This window comes from Urocitellus parryii, chromosome 5 (genome assembly GCF_045843805.1).
Source record: "Urocitellus parryii isolate mUroPar1 chromosome 5, mUroPar1.hap1, whole genome shotgun sequence".
In the NCBI taxonomy this organism is placed as follows: domain Eukaryota; kingdom Metazoa; phylum Chordata; class Mammalia; order Rodentia; family Sciuridae; genus Urocitellus; species Urocitellus parryii.
Window position 1 is genome coordinate 130313324 of NC_135535.1, and position 14309 is coordinate 130327632.

General features: G+C 38.7%; 1 protein-coding gene across 1 annotated transcript in view; it reads right to left on the minus strand.

Annotated features, from left to right (window-relative positions):
• Positions 1 to 14309, minus strand: part of Ercc6 (ERCC excision repair 6, chromatin remodeling factor) — an 87510-nt gene that overhangs the window by 55998 nt on the left and 17203 nt on the right. The window lies entirely within an intron of this gene.

The window sequence follows — 14309 nt, forward strand, 5'->3', positions numbered from 1 at the left end:
GAAAATAAAAATTACATTTCCATTACTTTGGTTATATAAAAATAGGTAGTTCTAGATCACACGCTGGAAAAAAAAACGGCAAATTAGAACAGTATTTCCGGTTTCTGCTGCCATCATTACTCTTATTTTATTGATAGTCAAAGATGGAAAATAATTCTCTTTTTCTGCCTTCTCAATTTGATTCTTATTTGAAGTATTATAGCTGCCCTAGAAATATTCCTGTAAGGTCTCATTTCATTATCAAAACTACTCACTCCTCTCTGGCATACACTAAGGGAAAATTTCTAAAAATATGTAAACTTAGATCTAGAAAAAATTCAGAAAAATTTCAGTATAACAAATTATCTCCAAAACAGCAATACAGTATAACAACATTTTATTTATTTATAATTACTATTTCTGTACTAAAAATGATAGTCATTAGCATAAAACAACACAGTATCTTGGACATACAGCAACTTTTTAGTCATAACTGCTTTATCAGATACTCTAATAATTCACTTAACTGAAGTTTGTGGAAGCATCAACAAAACGGACTGATAATTATACCACTCAGAAAAAAAAATGTGTTCATTGAATAAAATCTAAATTACAAATTATTTGCATTCATATAACTAAAATGGACTCTAACATTGTTTTAAAAAAAAACCCACAGTAAATAGCCTCAGATTCTATTCACATTAAAATAAATTAATTTTTTCAGCATACATGCAACTGACATTCTGTTGGAATGTTGGAAAATGGTTGGAATGGAATAAAGCAATACAAATACATGCCTTCAAACTAAAAAATCTCACAGAAAGGGATGAGAACAGTAACATACAAAGAAGGCATTTATCTGCCACTGACTATGCAATAAAAATAGAGACTGTCTGAGGGAAGGAAGAGAGAACTGAAAGGATTATATACTGCCCAGTGAGAGGTAGGGAATGTTTTCCAGGACACATTATAAACCCAGCATGGAGGCCAACTGCCAGAGAGATTGGCATTCCCATCCAGAGAGCTGCTGGTAGACCTCAAAGCACATCCATCCTTTGATAAATTCTTCCCTGGTTGAAAATTTCAACTCTTTAAAATAACACAAAGGAGGGCTAGCTGAAATTTACTTGTCATCAATAAGAAAGCACTAGTTGGTTATCTGAAACTGCACTACAGGGTAGTAAGAGAACTTAGAAATAAGATCAATGAAGCACTATTGTTAATTTTGAGAACAGCAAATGGAAGAGGCAGGATATGACCAAGTCTAGGGAAATAGTTATCATACAATCATAAGGTTTAATAAATGATGTTCTTTTTATATAAAAAACTTAATGTACTTAACTTTTAAAGGTAATCTCTCCCTTTCTTTTATTAGTATTTTTTTTCCTTAAAAATTATTTCTGGCCAGGCACGGTGGCGCCTGCCTGTAATCCCAGCAGCTCAGGAGGTTGAGGAAGGATGATCTTGAGTCGAAAGCCAGCCTCAGCAAATTAGCAAGGCCCTAAGCAACTCAGTGAGAGCCTGTCTCTAGTAAAATATAAAAAGGGTTAAAGATGTGGCTCAATGGTTAAGTGCTCCTGGGTTCAATCCCCAGTACAAAAAAAAAAAAAAAAATTATTTCCATGCAATTGACAAACTGAAGTATCTCTAAGTGGTTATGACAGTCTTTGCAATTCTTTTGAGTTTCATGTTATTTATAAATTAGTTAAGTACAATGGTTTTCAAGGGGGCAAATCTGCCCTTTTACCCTCAGAGATAATCTGATACACTTGGTTATTGTAAGTGTGAGATGACTAGGGGGACATCCTGCAGGTGGTGTCCAGATAAACATCCTACAACTCTCAGGCTCCTCACCTTTGCCAATTAAAAGTTATCTGGTCTCACATGCCAATAATGCCGAGGCTATGAAACCCTTAATATCAGAACTTAGAAACTAAAAAGACACACGTATTTTTTTCCTGGTGCACATATCAAAATTCTTGCTACTCATTCTCTGAAATTTAGCAATCAAACAGTTTCAGATAATGAGATAATTCCTCAGTACCCAACCTTACTATCAATTCAGTACCAAATATCTGCATAACAAAAAATACTTGTATTTAGAAAATTTGTGGATGATGTGAAATTGAAAAAATCGCAAAAACTATCAAAGCCACTTAAAAAGACTTCATTTTGCAATTTCTCAAAGATGACTTTACAGGAAGAGAAATGAAAACACAGAAGATACTGGATTTAGAGAAGTTTGACACAATAACAGCATTCAAATTTCCACACCAGAGTATCATGTATTAAACTTCACTGACAGATGACAGCTATTTCCTTGGACTTAACCAGTAAATCTTTGTGGCTGTTAAATTTCCCACCACATCATTCTGCACTGACAAGGTTTCACCTTCTACTCCTTCCTCTCTCTCACCCTCCTAAAATATATAGGCATCATGTCACCACAGAACTCAGTACCTAGGAAACCACATAAGCCACCACAGAAGTGATTGCAACCCGGTGCCTTCCGCTTCACAAAGACAAAAAGCACTGAACATTTATTAAGTTTGGCCAAAGGATGAGTAAAGGTGGTGGGGAAAAATCATTATGACCTATAAGTACCTGTAGTATTGTGAAGACAAATTGTCCCAGCAGAATCACATACACGTTACAGACAAAATACCAGGTTGATAGAATCTCAGGCATATGTAGCTCAGGCAAAAGATTCTGTTAGCTACAGCAACGCTTCCTTGCTTCCTCGTGTGGCTTAGAGCTGACCATCTAAGGCATGCCCACAGAAGTGATGCAGCAAGATGCTGGCCAAAAAGAGGGCTATACAGAATGTGGTATACCAGGGAGAGGTGGAGCTCATATCACCTGAATACAGACATAGAGAAGTTTTCCCCACCCTCGGTGCTATCAAGTATCTTAAAGATGCCCTCTTCAGCTTATTAACCAGGTTGTCCTGAAGCCTTGAGCTCAGCAAGCTATCTGACCATAAGAGGAAGCAGTGCTATGAATATGCATTATAGGCTAGACATGCAAAAGCACAGGCCCACAAAAGTCTGGGTGCACATTGGCTAGAATCAAATTCTGCTGCTATTAGCTCGTTAACCCTCACCAAGTCGACCAATCTTGTTAGCACCTACGCTTCCTCCATCCTGTGATGGGGAGACCACCACTACCTACTTCACTGAGTTTGGGGAGGGTTAAACTAGGTGTCACATGCAAAGACTCAAAGCCTAAAATATAAGAAGAGCTTAATCAATTAAAATGGTACTACGTTCACTTACTTAAACTTGCTAAAATCCTCACTATAACCCTGCAGCTGGCACTATTACCACATTCACATAGAGAAAGAAACAGGCAATAGACAATGCAACAAAATATGCACACGACAACGCAATGCACCACAAATGTTTAATAGAACATGCATATTTGAATTAAAACTAGGATAACATCAAATGGGATGTTCAGTAAATTATTATGAATGTGATCACTATATATACGTAGATATTTGCCCTTCAGAAGACTATGGTACTTAAAAAATCTTGCCATGGGCTGACGATGTGGCTCAGTGGTTGAGTACATGCTTAGCTCTACATGCACAAGAACCTGGGTTCAATCCCCAGCTCCAAAAATAAATTTTTAAAAATTTCCATAAATTTGTAAACAATTTGCTGTCATGAAGTATGGTAGGTTACTATATGCTGTAACAAAGGCAGATGCAGACACAGAGTAACTTGAAATGGCTAGGGGCAGGTCAAAGTCAAGATCTATGCCTAAGTGAGCTGGAATCCAGACCATTAGGAATGGCTCCAAAATGTCTAAATTCTGTTACTTCAATAAATACACCAGCTAACTGAGAGAAAGCAGAAGGGGGCAGTAAATTATCCAATACTTACCTTTTTAGAAAAGAAATAACTTTTTCAAGTTCTCTATCCTCTCATTTAAAAAAATCCGCACATGTAATAGTCACAGCTGCAGCCACATAAAACGAAGTGGGCCTGGTGTTCCCTGGCAAGGTTTCTAACTCCTCGCATGGCTGCCACGTTCAACCCGCTATCAACTCCACTGGCAGCCACTTAGAAAAGAAGCCAGTAATAAACATAAACTTACAATTCCAATCAGATGCAGGCCCAGAAAACACTCCCTGGCTTGTCCACATTTGTGCAGGAATGAGACCCTGGTCCAGGTTGCAGGGTCTAGGGCTAATCCTGCAACAATGACCTGTAGATGCACCTCAGCCTAAAACTAGTTCAACTGCATCAGAACCAGTGTAAAATGATGGGTCTCTCATCAATGGAACCCTAAGAATATACCCAAGAGCAAGTTGCCACCATCTAAAGTTAATTTATTTTAGAATTTCCAGCATTCAAGAATGTTCACATAAGTAGAAAAACATGGCTAGCCACCATTATGCCATGTATTGTATGTGGCTTCCTCAACTCTGTCCACCCGCATATCTAGTACCATAATCAACATGCATATCCACCCATCTTTTGAACCTTCAAATCCCTACCCAGAGCAGCACCTCTGATCCAAGTAAATGTTCCCTGACCAGGCAGAATTAACATCCTCTCTTCCAAGTCCCCTTTATAACTCCCACCAAGTATTAGCATATTGTGAAATCCGCATCTGGTCTCCCATTAGTCTTAAGACAGAGACTGACTTTGGCATTTTTAAATTCTGAGAGACTAGCACAATGCTCTCCTCATGGCAAACACTCAATAAATGCCAAATTATTAAGTTCAGAATTGAGCTACAGATAAAAGACAAGCAGACAGAGGGGCATGGCTTGAAAACTGTCAAAGTCAGTCATCAGAAATGGTTCTAGAAACTTCCTGTTTCATCTTATTTAGAGACTACCTCCTGCTCATCTTCTGCTTCTTCTATATGTGTGACTTCTGATGTCCTACACCTAACTCTATCTACTGAATAAACATGGTTACAATCTATGATAAAGAATGACCCCTGGAAGAGAGTGACTGCAAAGAGAAAGAAATTCTTAATTTAGAATCTTGTAACCAAAAACAAACAAACAAGAAAAAGAAACAGATAGAAAGAAAAAGGAAAAGAGGGAAAACTCTTGGGCTGCGATTGTGGCTCAGCAGTAGAACACTCGCCTAGCATGGGTGGGACCCGGATTCGATCCTCAGCACCACATAAAAATAAAGGCATTGTGTTGTGTCCATCTACATCTAAAAAATAAATATTTAAAAAAGAGGGAAAACTCATTTTTTAAAATAATTAAAAATAAAATAAGTGAAATGAAAATTGTTTAACATATTTTCAAACCTGAGCTCCACTTTTTGGGTCCACCAGTGGGTCCACTTTGTAACAAGACTGACTGGTTTCTGTACCCAAGCCAATGGGAAGAAATCAAAAACTCCAAGTTTGGTCCAAGCTTCCTCAGGACAAGTAAAAAAGGCTGGTCAAAAGATTCAACTGCTTACCAAAGAATTCTTCTTACGATAGGAAAAGGATTTAACTAGTCCTAAATTGTGTGTACATTCCTAAGAAGGAAATAATGCTTTTGTTGTTCCCATATTCATCTGTCTTTACTAAAGACTTGTTATCAGTCACAGACACAAAGAAAACAAAGCGAGTGTATCATTTCCACAGGATGTTCTACCTCCTAAGGCCCCCATCAGATTCCAATGGTGGCCACTAGAGCAGAACCCAATAATAAACACAGATTTGTGCTAACTACAAAAAAATGAAAACAAGATGTAGGCAGACAGCTGTATTACAGGGCTTCACCTGAGAAAGGGAGATCCAAACTTTAGAAAATGTTACTCACCACTGCTGCATTTGTCTTCTTGATCACAAAATGAGCCAAATACAGGGTCTTCTAAGGACTAAGTGAGATGGTATATGTACAATACATTTGGGAAGCTACACAAATATCAGAAGCTATCTTGAAATATTTGGCAGATTACATAACATTCACAAAAAAAGTGAAATCAAAAAATTTTAATTAATTGCTCATTAATGTGAATTAAAAGTAACCAATGTCAAAACACCTACTGTAACTTTGGGCAGGCAGGATTTAAGTTCAGCCCCTAAGCTACCCAACCCCACACAGGCCAGTCAAAGTGAACAGAACATTGTGGTCATGCCATCCTATACATCTAGAATTACAAGAAGTCTGGAAATTGAGTCCCAGGAGAAGAAACAAGAAAACTCCCAAGGGAAGGCTCTGGCACATCTGCCATAGAACATAACTGTGAGGACCCACAGTGCCATCTTTACTTATGCTGCCCTCAAAAGTAAAGAGACAGTTAAGTTTCAGTGTCCCCTGGAAAGAAGTCTAGTGCCCCCTAGTGTGTTCAAAGGAGAAATAAGACAACTATTGATACTCTATTTGTAAAAGTAAGCCTTAATCACATTAACAAAAATGTGTGAAAGGTACAAAAAGCATAACACCAATAAAATTAACTGTGTAACAGCTAATAATTTGGTTATACACACTAGATAGTACCAATTGTAAACTGTCTTTTACTTGGAAAAGAGATCTCCTTTTCATATACCTCAACGTTTATGAGCACTTCTTTGTGGCTCACACAAACTCTTTTCAAGCATCTTACTGGCTTGTGGAATCTTTGACCTGTTTCCGCTAGTGGCATGTGAAAATACGAATAGTTAAGAGTTAGTGAGCGGGGCTGGGGATGTGGCTCAAGTGGTGGCGTGCTCAGCTGGCGTGCGTGCGGCCCGGGTTCGATCCTCAGCACCACATACAAAGATGTTGTGTCTGCCAAGAACTGAAAAATAAATATCAAAAAAAAAAAAATTCTCTCTCTCTCTCTCTCCCACCTCTCTCTTAAAAAAAAAAAAAAAAAAAGAGTTAGTGAGCATTATCTTTGTAGTTCTACCACCCTTGGTATTATCACCGTTGCCATTTTATGATCCCACAGCCCGTGAGTTCCAACCCATACGAATATACTGTCACCTCAAGTAAAGTTGGCTAGTTCTGGACAAATTTTGTTCTGAGATTGTACACGTGTATATATTTGTAAATTCAGAGTCAAAAAACAAATATAGGTGATAATGGCTGACAGTGATTTCACCATATGATAAGCACTGATTTAAGTTTTTCACATTTATTAATTCATTTAGTCCTTACAATCCAGTGGGGCAGATACTCTATTATTACTATTGTTATTCTTTTTTATTTTACAGCTAAAGAAAGGCAGACTAGGAAACATGAAGGTAACTGCCAAAGATTACCAATAAGACAGTGATGAAGCCTCCAGCCCAGATAATCAGACCCTAGAATCTGTCCTCTCTATGACATAATATAGTCTCAAAAAACTCCACAGAAGCTGGTGTGGTGGTGAACACCTATAACTGGAGCTACTCAGGAAGCTGAAGCAGGTGTATGGCAAATTCAAAGCTAGCACCCTAAGCAATTTCATGAGCCCCTGTCTCAAAATACAAAAGAACTGGGGATATGGCTCAGTGGTTAAGTGCCCCAGGTTCAATCCCCAGTACCAAAACAAACAAACAAAAAAAAAAAACCACTCCATAAAACTTCCCTTTTCTTACATAAGGAAAACAATTATACAAGGGCAAACCAAATTTTAAAACTCTGATTCAAATTTTATCTTTAAAAAATGAGCACTAGGGGCAAAAACACTGCCTTCATCTTTGTACAATAACATGATCCCTTCCTGCCTCAGCACTGAGCAAGTTTAAGTCAAAATTCACTCTTCACTGGACACCAGCAAACTTTTTCAAGTAAAAGCAATGGCAGCATAGCAGTTCTTTTGATCACAGACAATCTCGACTGAACCATCACATGAGACGCATTAATACCAGACAAATCGACATCTACACTGCCTATACCAACCTATAAAAAAGGGACAAGGTACACCTATTGATGGGGATTGTCAAATATGAGCAGCCTTGGATCACTTATTAGTAAATGAACATGCCTCCTCCAAAACTTCAATAAAATTTAAGCACACACTGAGGTGCTTAAAATTCAAAATTGTCCTTACTGCTCTGCCTTTATATTGTTTTTGTTACAAAGGTCACTGAGCCTAGAGCAGTTTAAATCTATACTGATGGGAAAGAAAAAACTACACACCACAGAGTTAAACTATTCTTAATATGGAGTGAAATTCCAACCTCAGAATCATTCTCCACTTATTGTAATCTCCATGAAAGAAATTCTACAACAGCAGCACAATGAGTACAATTTGATTTTTAAAAATATATTCAGGCACCAAGCTGGGTATTTAATATAGTTTGCATTTTTGTAGTGCAATAGGTTTTCTACTTCAGACAGCTAAGAATTCCTTACAGATTAGTCTAATTTGCTAAATTGAGATACTCAGTGTTTTACTTTTCTTATCTGCCTTTTTATGGTCTATCTGGGTGGACTTAATTGGCACATCCGAGCAGATGAAATACCCTCAGTTAGGAGTCCAGATCTCACAGAGTAAATTAAGACTGATGCAGACAATTATGCCCGGAGCTGAGAATGAAAGGTGTGCACAGAGCAGGAAGCAGAATTAGTCTTCATTTGTGTCTCAGCTTTGTCATTTAAAAGAAGTCGAAGTGCTCTCTAAGAAAACATCCTTAAGGGAGTAACTTTTTCTTTTCTCTTTAAAATACAGATTCCTAGAAGAAGAAAATAAAAAAGAACACTGGCTTATTTTTTAAAAAGAAACAAACTCCTGGAAATAGATAAAAAACAATCTTTAAGTCACTGTATTTAGGCTTCTGGATCAAATCTAGATTAAACTTTCACTAAACTCAGATTTTTCAGAGATCAAGTAATTTGGGCTTTAAAACAAAACATACAAGCAAATCAATTTGGTTTTTGCTTAGGTGGGGCATAAAATTGCTGAATGCTTACCCAGTGCAATCAAGGATCCAACCAAAAGGCAGACAGGGAACACTCCCAGTAAAAATGGGCTCTTGGCAAAAGGAAGAGAAAGAGGCTACATAGAGACAACAAAATGGAGATGGAGCAGAGGTTCTGCAAACATGGCCTTCAGCAAGGTCTCTGGACAGTTGAGAGCTGGTCCCACCAAGTTAGGAGAGAAACCAGTCCCTGCAGCAATGCTCATCTGAGTCCACTGCAGCAGACCAGATGCTGGATCACTTCCACCTTCACGCTCCTTCCCAAGTATCCTCCACTAATCTTACCTTGGCTAAATGACATCACCCTCAGGGATCAGGTTCCTATCTCCTAGGGCCTGTGAGGACTAAACCGAATAGCCCACACATGATGTGAAACATCACCAAGTGGTAAACATCCAAACACTTAACTCTGTGTTCTTATACGCTCTCCCCCACACACCCATACCTGATGTCACTCTTGCTCAGGCAAATCCTTAAGACATTTTTAAATATTTATTCTGGTTGGCTTTCAGATAGGTGGGCTCTTAAGGTAAGACAAAAAGACCCTTACTAGATGGAGAACCAAATCTTTGAGCATGACCAGTCCTGCCTGTCTCTTTAGTTAGAAGAAAAAAACCATAGTGTTTGCTTATAACAGATCAACTAGGACAAACATAATTAATTTCAACATCACCAGATTCAAAGATTTTTACAACATGCCCACAACTGATTTATGAGTAGACTGTTTAAACAAGAAATATTCTGAAGCCCAAATATCAAATGATTAACATGGAATTTCATTTTCACAAAAGCTTGCCTGGGGACCTGTACTTTCTTTCCCAGAAAATCCTATATGTAGCCAGACAGTTCAACCATGGTGTCTTAATGGTCTGCTCCTCTCTGAGAGGTGAGAGGCATCTGCACCCTGCCTTTGGGGGTGTATACCTTTGCTATCCTTTAATAATCTATACTTGTGCCTCGTTTTTGATGCATCTTAGAATTTTTTTCAGCCATATTGAGTCAAGAACCTACCAGGGTCTAGTTCAGGTCGCAATGACCTTGGAGGTACCTCCTTGGACCCCTGTCTAGTGACTGCTCAATCCTCTCAGTCTCTAAAAATGATGACGGCCTGCCCCTTCTCAAAACTGTGCATGTGTACAAGCAAACCCTACAAACCAGGATCCAACCTACCCTGGCCATAGAAGCAACACTGCTTAAGAATGAAGACAACAAGGAACATTATTTTCCGAGATGACTAAGCCTACTAGTCAGTTAGAAGACATTCTATAAGATTTACACAATGAATGGAGTCCCCATCAGTCCTTTTTAACTCAATATTCAATGAGTCAACAAAAAAAGAAAAACCTTTAGGATCAAAATTTACTGAAAACACTTTCTAGCAACAGGTATCATACAGATTCAGTTTACACCAGATCATGAGGCAAATCCCAACACGATCTACACCATACTTTTCAGGTCTTCTAGACTCCCTAGCCATCTCTTCATACCCTCCTCCAACCCAACTCCCATATCCCAGCTTTCAGGTTTGGTTTCTAGGCCATGGAGATGGGAACAGCTGTGTGCTGGTTCTTGGCACCACCATGTGGTCACACCTGGATATTGCACCTTCCACCCAATCTCAAAATGGAAGGAAATACATTTACATGGCATTGACACTTCAAACCTCAGCTCTGTCTTTTATTAACAGTGAGACCATATGCAAAATGATTAACTTACAAGGACTATGATACAGTGTTTGTATAGCCCACTATAATTACAGCAACGTAAAGATATATATGTCTAGAATCAAAAGCTGGAATAATGTAGAAAATAAAAACAAAAAACACAGATACAGGTAGTTTTCTCATCTTAATAATTGTTTTTTGTTGTTGTTCATATTTTCTATGGTACTGGGGATTGAACCAAGGGGTGCTCTACAGCTAAGGGGTTTTTCCTCTTCCCCCAGCCCTTTTTATTTTTAATTCTGAGATAGGGTATGACTAAGTTGCCCAGGCTGGCCTTGAACTTGCCATCCTCCTGCTCAGCCTCCCCAGTAGCTAGGATTATAGGCATGCACCACCACAGCCCAGCTTAATATTGTTATATTTTCACAATTTAAAAACACGAGACAGGGCTGGGGATGTGGCTCAAGTGGTAGTGCGCTCACCTAGCATGCGTGAGACACTGGGTTCGATTCTCAGCACCACATAAAAATAAATAAAGATATTTTGTCCACCTAAAAAACTAAAAAATAAATATTAAAAAATAAATTAAAACAGAAGACATCATTACAAGTGCAGAAAGGTGGGGAAAGAGTAGAAAGCCCTAAAACCATGAAAAGGTACCAACTCCAATAAGTTTCAGGCTGTGATCTCAGCAGCTTAGCTCAATGTACCAGATAATTTGAAGAGACTCAGGCACCTAGAGAACAGTCTGTTTCTGAACTCTTGTGTTTTACTGACTGGCGGTGGGGCTGGTTTGGAGATTTATCACAGAAGCAATACTATGGTGACTTTGGGATGAGAGGGAAAATAAAAGCATTACATCTCAAACCCCCAAAATCCTTACGATTCTTTCCAACCACTTCAAAGGTCCCCTAAATGGGAGCACATTTCTTTCTAAACCAAAGCCTATGATAATGAAGAATGCCACAGACCTCACATCAGAATCAGTGAAGCTCAGTCAAAGCACAAGTGCGCACCCAGTTCCTCCACACCCAGACCTGCTGCCCCTGACTCAGCAGCTGAGTCAAGCTCCTGCCTGTTGAAGACATGCTCAGGTGATTCTTATGTGCACAACCCATAACAACCAGAACATCTGTTGCTTTTAGCTGAGCTTAGTGCAGCTAATTTAGCTGAATGAACTAACCCTGAGTCCCCTTCCAGGCCTTTGTCTATGTAAATACAACTGTGCAGAGCACAAAAGGGAAGATTTTAGAAAAACTGATATAAACCAAGTTGGCTAACAACTACAGCTTCAGAAAGGAAAACAGTATATAAAATCAATTTATATACATCCAGTAGTTCCCAACGCAGTGCACCAGAATGACATGGGCAAGCTGTTTCAAAGACCTGCCCAGTGGCCCCACACTAGACCTTCTGAGTCTGCACCTCCAGCATTGGGGCTCCCAGGGGCCACAAAATCGGTTTGTGGGCCAGGAAGCATGGTTTCTTGCTAAGGAAGTACCTGCAGTTAACTCAGCAACTTAAATAACAACTGGCAGGTGAAAACAGAAGAGTGAGCTTGGTTAAGGTTAAACTCAAGTGATAAGTGCTAGGTCTGGTTCAGTGAGGAGACAGAATAGTCTTTGAAAGTGGGCCTGGTCTGTACCCATAGCAGTTCTGACTACTGCTGGGAAAAATGCCAGAATAATCAGTGGCATTTGTTTGACTATCTTAAAGGTAGCAAATAGCTGGTATGAATGCTGCTGGTTTCTTCACCCATTGACCCAGGATAGAGATCATTAAGGAACTGTGGCACTCTCCCAGTGAACCCAATCAGGGCCTCAACCTCCCACTGAACAGATGTCCATTCCCCTGAGATAGAAGACAGTAGGCCGAATGAAGTACATGTGAATCCGTCCTGATGTGGACAGTTCAGAAGCTGGGCCTCTCTGCAGATCATGCCACCATTCTAATCTCTTAAGGTAATCCAAATGAGATCTCTAAGGATCTCAGAGCAAAGCAAGTCCTTTTCTTCTCAGTGATACACCTAAAGTTTTGGGAAAAATGCAAAGTTTTTAACCTGTATCATGAGGTCTCTGTCAATATTCTGACAGGGTTCTGCACTGGAATGTACCTCCTTCACAAAGTCTCCCCCCATCTGACACCTCAGTCTAAATTCATTTATGCCCTTCACATCTCATTAGGTCCTATCTGTGTTCATGTCACTAACAGCCTGAAGATTCTTTGCCAGGAACCCTAAAAGTCAGTCCTAGAATGAAGACGTGCATTCACATAGTATAAGCAGAGATGAAGCAATGGGAACTGACTTCACATCTCGACTGGGAAATAAGTCAAAACTGAGGCAGCAAGTCTGGGCACAGGTACCAATGGAATTTAATGCCCTGCACCAAAGGGTTTGGTGTTGAGATTTCTAAAACAGTGGTGTGTTTTAAGTGCCATATCCTAACAGAAAATGATAGAACCTCAGAACACTGACGTGAATAAGAATCAACAAAATATTTACTTCTAAGCAATGACTCACCACCCCCCACCATTGAATGTTAGCAGAGAAACACACACCAGGGGGAAGACCCCTGAGGAGTCAACCTTCATATGCACTTGGATACACAGAAGGAAAGAAAAACATGTGGGAGGAGAAAATGCACAGGTAGTTGAAAAATGGTTAGAACTGCCAAGACTGAGCTGAGGTCCTAGGCCAGTTCAGAGGAAGCAGGATCATTACTCCTATTGCCTAGTTCCAGAAAAGATCATGCTATTCAAAAGGCCCAACAGGAAATGCCTGCTGAACATCAGGCAAAACAAAGATGCCTAGTCAAGACAAACTATTCATTATAGCTAATGAAAGGCCTATGGACTCTCAAGCTGAGAGGACAAAGGGGATGAGATGTCTAGGAGGCACCCACTCTCACTTCCAAGAGTTTGAAAGTGTATTACAATTAGCAGGCTACAACCAATGTGAATCTGTGAAGTTCTGTACAAGGTTCTCAGCCTGAGTTCATATTCCTAAATCCTAACCACTAAGAAAAATTCAGTTTCCAAATTTTAAACTATGTGACTTTTGGGGGGATTATCCATCATTAAATCATTGCTAAAATACATAATCCTTTTTCTTCTTCACTCAAAGAAATATCATTATTATTTCAATCTATCTACAAACATTAGCAACAAGCAACAAAATATAGAGTGACTGGCAGTTCTCAAATGTTCTTAATATGCTTTTCAATCCTGAGCATTTTATTTTCTTTTAACTTCCCCCAATCCAAAGAGCACCAAAGGAGATGTAATACAAACCTTTCAATGTGGATATCTGCAGCTTAACAGCCTTAATAACTAGCTATAAAATTTTAAGAGCTATCGTATTTTGGTGGCAATTACAGTTATTGATATTTCTGAAATTCATTTGAGATTTTACTGTAACTTTAGCAAAAAAAAATTTGGCTTATGATATGGCTCTGGAAATAATAAATTGTTTTACAATCTTAACATTATTAAGAAAAACTTACTGCCATGAAATTAAACTGCACCCACATTTAAAATTCAATCAAAATAAATTGCTCTTGATCAAAATACTGATATACTTAAAATATATTTAATATTGACCCAGTTTAATGAGAATATATATTGCTCCACTTATAATCAATATGTTGAGATTAACACTTTTATTAATTTTCTACAGTAATTAAGAAGACTGACATTGCTCACTGTTCAAGAGTATTGAGCAATATTCCTCAAACAATGTTACAGATATTAAGTATGCACACTAAAGTTGCAGTGAGAAATGACAAAAATCATTCCTCAGTTATGAGTATT